The sequence below is a fragment of the Ricinus communis genome, chromosome 4 (assembly GCF_019578655.1).
Source record: "Ricinus communis isolate WT05 ecotype wild-type chromosome 4, ASM1957865v1, whole genome shotgun sequence".
In the NCBI taxonomy this organism is placed as follows: domain Eukaryota; kingdom Viridiplantae; phylum Streptophyta; class Magnoliopsida; order Malpighiales; family Euphorbiaceae; genus Ricinus; species Ricinus communis.
The window spans coordinates 16,066,617-16,075,485 of record NC_063259.1 but is presented as its reverse complement, the minus strand read 5'-3'; the positions used below and the strand labels follow the sequence as shown (position 1 = coordinate 16,075,485).

Genomic DNA, 8,869 nt, shown 5'->3' with positions numbered 1-8,869 from the left:
GATCAAGAACAAATTAAGTGATTGGAAAGCTAACCATCTCTCATTTGCTGGTCATTTAACTTTGGCACAATCGGTGCTTCATCCTTATTTATTCCATAATATGACCAATTTACTATGCTACCCATGATAAAATTGATCGTCATGTTTGTCGCTTCCTTTGGGGAGGAACAAATGAGAAGAATAAACTCCATTTGGTTAAATGAGATAGAGTATATGCCAGCCTAAATAGTTTGGTGGCTTGTAGACCTGTTCATGGGCACAGGTACCCTTGGCCGTGCCGGGCTTGACAACAATTTTTGTACAAGTCTGGCCCGGCCGTAATCCATAAAAAGCCTGAACTTTTCGGACCGGGCTTAGGAGTTACATAAAAACCCAAGTCTGGCCCGGCCCGGCCCGATGTTTAGTTTAATTAGGAAAAGAAAATGTCATATCTAGCATTTGAAGTTGTGACCTTCAATTTATAATTAAGTGCTACATACCACTTAGCTACCTATTATTTTTGTTTATAATTTTATTGTTATTAATAATATATTTAAATAAAACTAAACTCAAGCTCGACGAACCCGGACAGAGCCATTCTGGTTTAACAATTTGGACTTTTAAAAAAAATTTGTGCTTGAGCTTGGGCTGAGAGATATTAAAAAATTCTCGGGCTTGTTCAAAATAAAATCAAGCTCGGCCCAGCCCGACCCGAGCTCGCCCAGGCCCGGCCCATGAACATGAACAGGTCTAGTGGCTTGGCCTCCATCAAGCTCGTCCTACCAATGAAGCTTTATTGATGAAGTTGGCTTGGAATTTACTCTCTAATGACAATGCCTTTTGGGTGCAGGTTCTCCGAGGAAAATATTTGAAAGGTGCTAAGCTCAACCACCTGATGAAACCAAACCCCAATTATTCCTTTACCTAGCGTGGTATTTGCTCATTTTGGGAGTCAACCAGCAGGGGCATTTCGAGTTCCATCAGTGATGGTGCTAGTGCGCTTTTCTAGGATGACAATTAGGTTACGAGAGTTGGCACTCTGAAAGATGTCGTCACTAGACCTATTCCAGTCCATCTCAGAGGTAAGAAGGTGAATGAGTTTATAATTAATTCTAATTAGGACTAGTTTGCTTTTCAGGATTATATACCTGTTATGGTTTGCTTAGAGATAGCTGCCATCTGGCCCCTTAATGCCGAGCTCAGCCCTGATAAGGTCACTTGGAATTTCTCTAAGAATGACGATTTTATGAATAGGTCTGCTTTCGATCTAATCTCGAAGAACCAGGATTGCCGAGTGAACTGAATTTGTGAAATAATTTGAAAATGGGAAGGTCCTAGAAAAGTTAGGTCTACGTTGTGGCTGTTAGCACACGACAGACTACCAACAAATAATTTTTGCACTAGAAGATCAATCATCCCCTCCGCAGCTGTGTGCAATGTAATTAAGTTGAGGAAGACGCTCTTCACGCGATCAAAGACTGCCATATGGCGAACACAGTCTGGCTTAAGCTGGTAAAGCCTGAAAATTGGCAAAGCTTCTTTTCGCTGGATATTCATGCTTGGATATCCAAGTACTTATCTCAAAAGAACCTTGAGGTTTTGGATGAGTTTGCTTGGAACTTAATGTTTGGGTTAACTATTTGGCATTTATGGGTTTGGAGGAATAATGTAGTTTTAATTCTGGTTCAGTAGAGCATAAGGGCCTCCTACATACCATCATGTTGTGTTGTCGCAATGTTTTTGAGGCGTTAAAGAGTAAGGTAAACCCTACAGGTACTAATGCTATTTCTAGAAGTCGTGTTACTGCTTGAAAATTTCCTAATTTTGGCTAGATTAAGTTAAACTTTGATGAAGGGCTTTGTAACAATATAACCACTACTGATGGTCTTTTGCATGATGATAAAGGGAACTGAATTGCTGGATTCTCTCAAAAAACTGGTTCATGTTCAGTGTTTGAGGCTGAGATGTGGGGTCTATTCACAGGTCTTCAACTTGCTTGGTCCCTTGGATTTCAAAGAATTCAAGTTGAGATGGATTCTATTAATGTTTTTGACTCCGTCTCTTTGTCTATGGATGTTGATTCTCCTAACTGCAACATTGTTAAGGGACTCTTTACTTAAAAGGGAGTGGCATGCTCATATTTACAGAGAAGCGAATGTTTGTGCTGATTTTCTTACGAGTCTTTGATCTTCAGCTTGGTGTTCATTCGATGCTCGAGTATCCTACTGTTATTGCGCCTCTATTTCTGGGTGATGCTATGGGCATCAGTCTTCTGAATACGTAGTGTCTTGTTTGTGTTTTTCGAGCCTTTCCTTGTTTTGTTTCACCAAAAATGCAAAAACACATATCTCAAAACCATCAACACTGCATATTATACTTGCACATGTATATTAGCTGCAACATAACAAAGTTTTACATACTCAAATCTTAATAATAAGCCACAAAATCTGAACTTCTAAATACACCTGATTTGGCTAAGTTATCAGCCACAGTGTTAGCTTCGCAAAATACATGTTAGATGGAGAAAGAGATGAGGTATGATTTTATAAAGTACGTCTCGATGTTTCTAAGGGCATTCTATTTCGTATTCCTTACATTATTTACTGCATTTCGCGAGCCTCGCTCTATTATAAAGTGGCTATTTTGCAGCAGATTAAAAGATTCTAAAACCTCGAGAGCTTTCAATATTGCTAAGAGTTCTGCTTCATTGGATTCTTTAATCCCCACCGAGCATAAAAAATGGCTTTAAATGTTTGATTCGACAGTCTAAGAACTTCTCCTATAACTGCAGGGCTATGTTTCCTAAGAACAGACGCATCTACATTCCATTTGACAAATGGAGTGACCGGTGGATGCCAATATGTGATGGGCCTACTAGATTTTTCTTTCTCCCAATTCTTCACACATTCATATGAAATAATTAAATGGTTAACAACATGTGGAGAAGTAGAATCAAAACCTTCAATCCAATGGGCTATTCGAACAACCACTAAGCCTTTAAAATAGATATTGGGCTATTCAATCGAACCTTTAAAATAGATTTCATTCATAAAGTAAAGGTACAAAGCAAAGTATCATTACAAGACAGACCCTTACTAATGTTCGAAACAAATTTGAAGAGCTTAAAATCAACAAAAATAAAAGGGCAAGCCATGAGGATGTCAAACTAAAGGCACGATCCTAGAACGGTTAATCGGCTCATAATCAAGCCATCTTCTGAAGAGGGTAAACTTAATAATTCAGACTGATAGATCGAAACAAGACTCCAAATTTCACTGACCGGTGGTTGCAGCAAAGTCCATCTATTATTTATTCTCATAAAAGAGGGAATAAAAATGAAGTACATTTGAATAATCGGACAAGTTAAATTAAATGTCTCCTAAAATTGTAATTGATTAACAGACTCCCAGATACTATTACCATAAGCATTCAAAATAATACTCCATAAAATAGAGGCATAATCTGAATAGCAAACATAAAAGGCACAATACTAATTAATATACCAAATATAAACAAAAATAACATATATAAATAAAGAAACTACACAAATATAATGGTGGTGGTATAAGACGCCATTAATAAAGGTGACAAAAAATAAAATTGCTAGCAATTACAACAAGGGTTGAGATAGTGAATTTTAATATCTTGAATCCAGGTCCATATAACATTATAAATCTAGATTATTTAAGACGTGCTTAGGTTATAACATTTTTAACTTTATTTGAGAACCGCACGTGGTTATTCCACTTTTCAATGTCTTTTTTATTCTTTAATGTGTCATTTTTTTTGTTATTTTTTTTCTACTCATTAACTTGAATACTTTCCTTTTTATTTTATGTGATATTATCATTAATATTTTAGTGTTATATTTTATATTTCTTTTTAGTTATAATACTATTTTTTTATAATATGCTATTATTTTTATAAGAAAAATAATATATATCAAAAGTAAATTTTACATATAGATAAAATTTTATTAACGATTCAATTTTTCTATAAAAATATAAAATATAATCACACTTTAATATATATTTATATTGTAAATGATATTACGACTTATTTTTTAAAATTTAGATTTTAATTATTTTTTGTTATTACATAATAATACTTTGATTTCTTAAAATTTAATAATACTAATAAAATATTAAAATTAATAAATTTATATTCATAACTATAAATTACAAACCATGATTCATAGGTTATGGACACAGTAAAAATTTTAAATATCAATCATAAAACTAAAGGTTTATAGGCTAAATAATAGATTCATAGACTAAAAACAAGTTCATAAATTATAAATTATATATATTCATTACATTTATATCTAATGTTCATATATTATATTCTAAAAACTCATAAAGAAACTATAAGTTGATAAGCTAAAAATAAAAAATTCATAAATTATAATCCATAAATTCATCACATGTACATGTGAGATTCATAAACTTAGTTTAGAAATTTATAAATTAAAAAATAAATTCATTTATCAACTGATGAATGTACAGTTCACATACAATAAATGTACATCTTGTAATTGATGAATCTATAAACAATACATAATAATCGTATTGTTTATATCTATATTTAATAGTGAATATTCTATGAATCTAATGATGAATTTATAGTTTACGAATGATAAATTTATATTTTATAGTTAATCAACACAAAACCAATATTTAAGAATTATGTTATTTATATCTCTATTTAACAATGAATTTTCAATGAATCTATTGATGAATTTACATATTATAGTTGATGAATCTATAAATAATACTTAATAATCCTATTGCTTATACTTATATCTAACAGTGAATTTTTAAATAAATTTATATCTTATTACCAATAAACCTACAATTTATGTTTAATGAATGTATAACTTATCATATATGAAATGTGTAACAGTAAAAATTCAATGTCATATAAAAGATAAATATAATATTTTATCAAAATATAAAAACTTTCCTTAAAGCCATTTTAAAAAATTTAAAAAATTAACCATAAAAATGTTAAAATTTATATATAAAATTACATTGAAAAGTCTATTAATTTTTTAAATAATCAAATAATTAATATCTAAAAAATAAATACTTAATAAAATTATTAATTTATCAAATATAGTATATCACAAAATTTAATCAACTTATTGGGAAACAATTTTGCTATCCAAAAGACTAAATGAAATAAATAAAAATAAAAGGAAACTAGATATAGTCGAGAAAGCAAAATATATGCATAAGAGTAGTTACATATTTGTACACGCATGCTAATCTCAAAATAATAAATGTATTTTAAAGTCTAGCACATGTGTTAAATAATCTAAATTTATGATATTACGTGAACTTGGATTCATAATATAATTTATATACTTCTTTAATACAATAATATTTTAATCCTTCAAATACAAAAGTGTAAAAAGACAAGAAGTTAATCCTTAAAAAGATATGTGCTATAGATAATCATCCCAAGGAAAAAAAAATGGAATAGGGCTCGACTATTCTAATGCACAAGTCGAGCTAAATCAATTGTACAACAAATTCAACCTCTTAGCTTCAATTTTTACTTTCCTATTTAATTTCATTTTTCAGTAGTTTAACTTAAGAGCATGTTTAGTTCGGCTGATCAATACAACTGTTAGCTAGTGGCTGATAAATTAAACGATTTGATAAAATTTTATTGACAGTTACTGTTAGTATGTTAAACGACTATTAAAACTATAATCTATCTTTAAATATATTTTATTTTATTATACGATTTTTAATGATATAAATTAATAAAAATAGCTTATAATACTATAAATGTTATAGTTAATTTTATTTATTATTAAAACTATTTATAATATTTATTTTAAAAGTAGAAGTTCAAATTTAAATTCTACTAATAATAATTTTTTTTTAATTTCAAGTACCATAATTATAAATATTATAAGTATTTAACTATTAAGTATAATTTAAAATAATAATTATTTATCATGAATTATAAAAATTAATTATATGAGATCAACTTAAAGTAAATTATTATTAATAAAATTTAATAAAGATAACATTATCCAAATAAATAAAAAATTCAAATCAGCGATCGAGTGATAAGGAAAATGTCTAAAATAGAGATAATTCAATCATCAATATATTAGAATTATATGTGGAAAAATTTGTATTTTTGGGAAGTAGAATATTGAGTAATAAAACCATGTAAATTAGGAGAAATTAGTGGAGAGAAATTCTATATAACTGTGTATTAGCTGTAGTGGTGCTAATTTGGTGTAAAATCTTATTTCTAGGATTAAGGATATAATTGTGTATAGTTTCCAAATATAGGCTGAAACCTGTTGTATATATTCTTTTTGATCAATGAAATAATTATTCCCCTCCTTCATCATTTTCAAGTTGGTATCAGAGCTTTTTCGCCTGATTTTTTCTGTTTCATTTTTTCTCTTGTTTTACCCCGTACCTTCATCATGTCTGACACATCATTAGACTCTACCATTAATCCTCAAACCACTGCCTCTTCATCCAAAAACAGAAACGAATCCTTGAAAACTGGGGTTGATTCTCACTCAATTCAGATTACTACCATTCGGCTGAATGGAGATAATTTTCTCCGATGGTCACAAGCAGTCCGAATGTATATTAGAGGTTGTGGCAAGATGGGCTATTTAACTAGTGAAACAAAGGCTCCAGTAAGCACAGATCCTGCTTACGCAGCATGGGATGCAGAAAACTCCATGGTTTGGAGGAAGATATCAGTTCTAACTACATGTGCTATTCAACGGCACAAGAGTTATGGGAAAATATCAATAAGATGTCCTCTGATTTGGGAAATCAGTCTTGAATTTTTAAGTTGACTCTCCAAATTGGAGATCTACGTCAAAGGGAAGACATTATTACAAAATATTTCAATTCGCTTAAGCGAATATGGCAGGATTTGGACCTCTTCAACAGTTATGAGTGGAAATCAGCAGAGGATTTTCAGCATCATAAGAAAATTGTTGAAGACAACTGAATCTTTAAATTTCTGGCAGGGCTAAACATTGAATTTGATGAAGTTAGAGGGAGAATTATTGGGAGACAACCTCTTCCTTCAATTGGTGAGGTGTTCTCAGAGGTTAGAAGGGAGGAAAGCAGAAGAAATGTAATGCTAGGAAAGAAGGGTCCTGGAGTTGCTGTTGAAGGATCAGCTTTAGAGGTTGCCTCGTCTTTCAAAACATCAACTTATCAGCGTAGAACAGGAGAAAAATCCAGTGAAAAACCACCGGTCTGATGTGACTATTGTAATAAGCCTCGTCACACTCGTGAAACATATTGGAAACTGCATGGAAAACCTCCAAATTAGAAAAACAGAGGCGAGAAGTGTGGACGAGAAGTTCCTACTACTAATGAAGCTGATGCTGGCCCTTTCACCAAAGAACAAATGGAGCATCTTCTTATGTTGCTGAAATCCAGTTCTACCTCATCTGACTTTCCTAATGCTTCTATGTCTCATCCAGGTATTGGATCTAAGGCTCTATTCAATTCTTTTTTGTTTAATTCCTCAACCTTTTATGCTCCATGGATCATAGATTCTGGAGCCTCAAACCATATGACAAATTCATTTAAACTCTTCCAATCATATACACCATGTTCTGAAAATAAAAAGATCAAGGTTGCAGATGGAGGTTTCTCTCCTGTTGCTAGAAAAGGTTCAATACAGATCTCAAAAAATATCAACCTGAAATCTGTTCTTCATGTTCCAAAATTAGCCTGCAATCTTTTATCAGTTAGTAAACTAACAAAAGATTCTAATTGTTTGGTTATTTTCGATGAATCTCATTATGTTTTTCAGGACCAGAATTCGAGGATGATGACTGGCAGGGGTAGAATGATCAATGGCCTTTACTGTCTTGAGGATAATTCACCTAGTGCTAAAATTGCTCAAGAGTCTAGTTGTAATATTTCCATATCTGCTTATGAACAAATAATGGTTTGGCATTACAGATTGGGCCATCCTAGTTTTATTTATCTAAAACATTTGTTTCCTTTGCTTTTTAAGAATGTGACTCCCCTGAAACTAAATTGTGAAAGTTGTTTGCTTGCTAAAAGTCAACGAAAATCTTATGTCCCTAGGCCTTATTTACCATCAAAACCATTTTATTTGCTTCACAGTGATGTTTGGGGACCTTCAAAGGTCATTACTGTTTCAGAAAAAAGGTAGTTTGTAACGTTCATAGACGACCATACTCGTCTATGTTGGGTATACTTAGTGCATAAGAAGTCAGAAGTAGCAACCATTTTCCAAAATTTCTATAACATGATAGAAAATTAATTTCAAAAAAAAGTAAGTATTTTGCGGTCTGATAATGGGACAAAGTATTATAATAGTATCCTTGGAACATTTTTTAAAGAAAAAGGGATCTTACATCAGTCTTTTTGCACTGATACTCCCGAACAAAATGGAATTGCCGAGCGTAAAAATAAACATCTGTTGGAAGTCGCTTGTGCCATGATGTTTTATATGAACGTACCAAAATATTTTTGGGGGGATGCTGTTTTAACAGCATCATACCTAATTAATAGGATGCCTTCTAAGGTCTTGCAATATAGTACTCCTTTAGAGTGCTTTAAATTTCTTTTTCCTGAATCTAGAGTTAATTCAGATTTGCCTTTAAAAATATTTGGATGCACTGCTTATGTGCATATTCCAAAGAAATATCGGTCCAAATTGGATCCTAGGGCCCAAAAATGTGTCTTTGTTGGTTATGCTCCAAATAAAAAAGGGTACAAATTCTTTAATCCTCTCACACGGAAAGTCTTTGTCACTATGGATGCAACTTTTTTGGAAGGTCTTCCTTTCTTTAACAAACCTTTGATTCAGGGGGAGAATTCTACTGAATCAAATTTTTGGGAAATTGAAGCTT

General features: G+C 31.8%; 1 long non-coding RNA gene across 1 annotated transcript; it reads left to right on the top strand.

The window, feature by feature from the left end:
* The first annotated feature begins 776 nt into the window (after positions 1-776).
* On the top strand, positions 777-2,441 carry LOC112535601. Its single transcript, XR_003079696.2, has 2 exons — positions 777-1,061; positions 1,234-2,441. It is a non-coding gene; the product is annotated as an uncharacterized LOC112535601 (long non-coding RNA).
* The last annotated feature ends 6,428 nt before the right edge of the window (positions 2,442-8,869 follow it).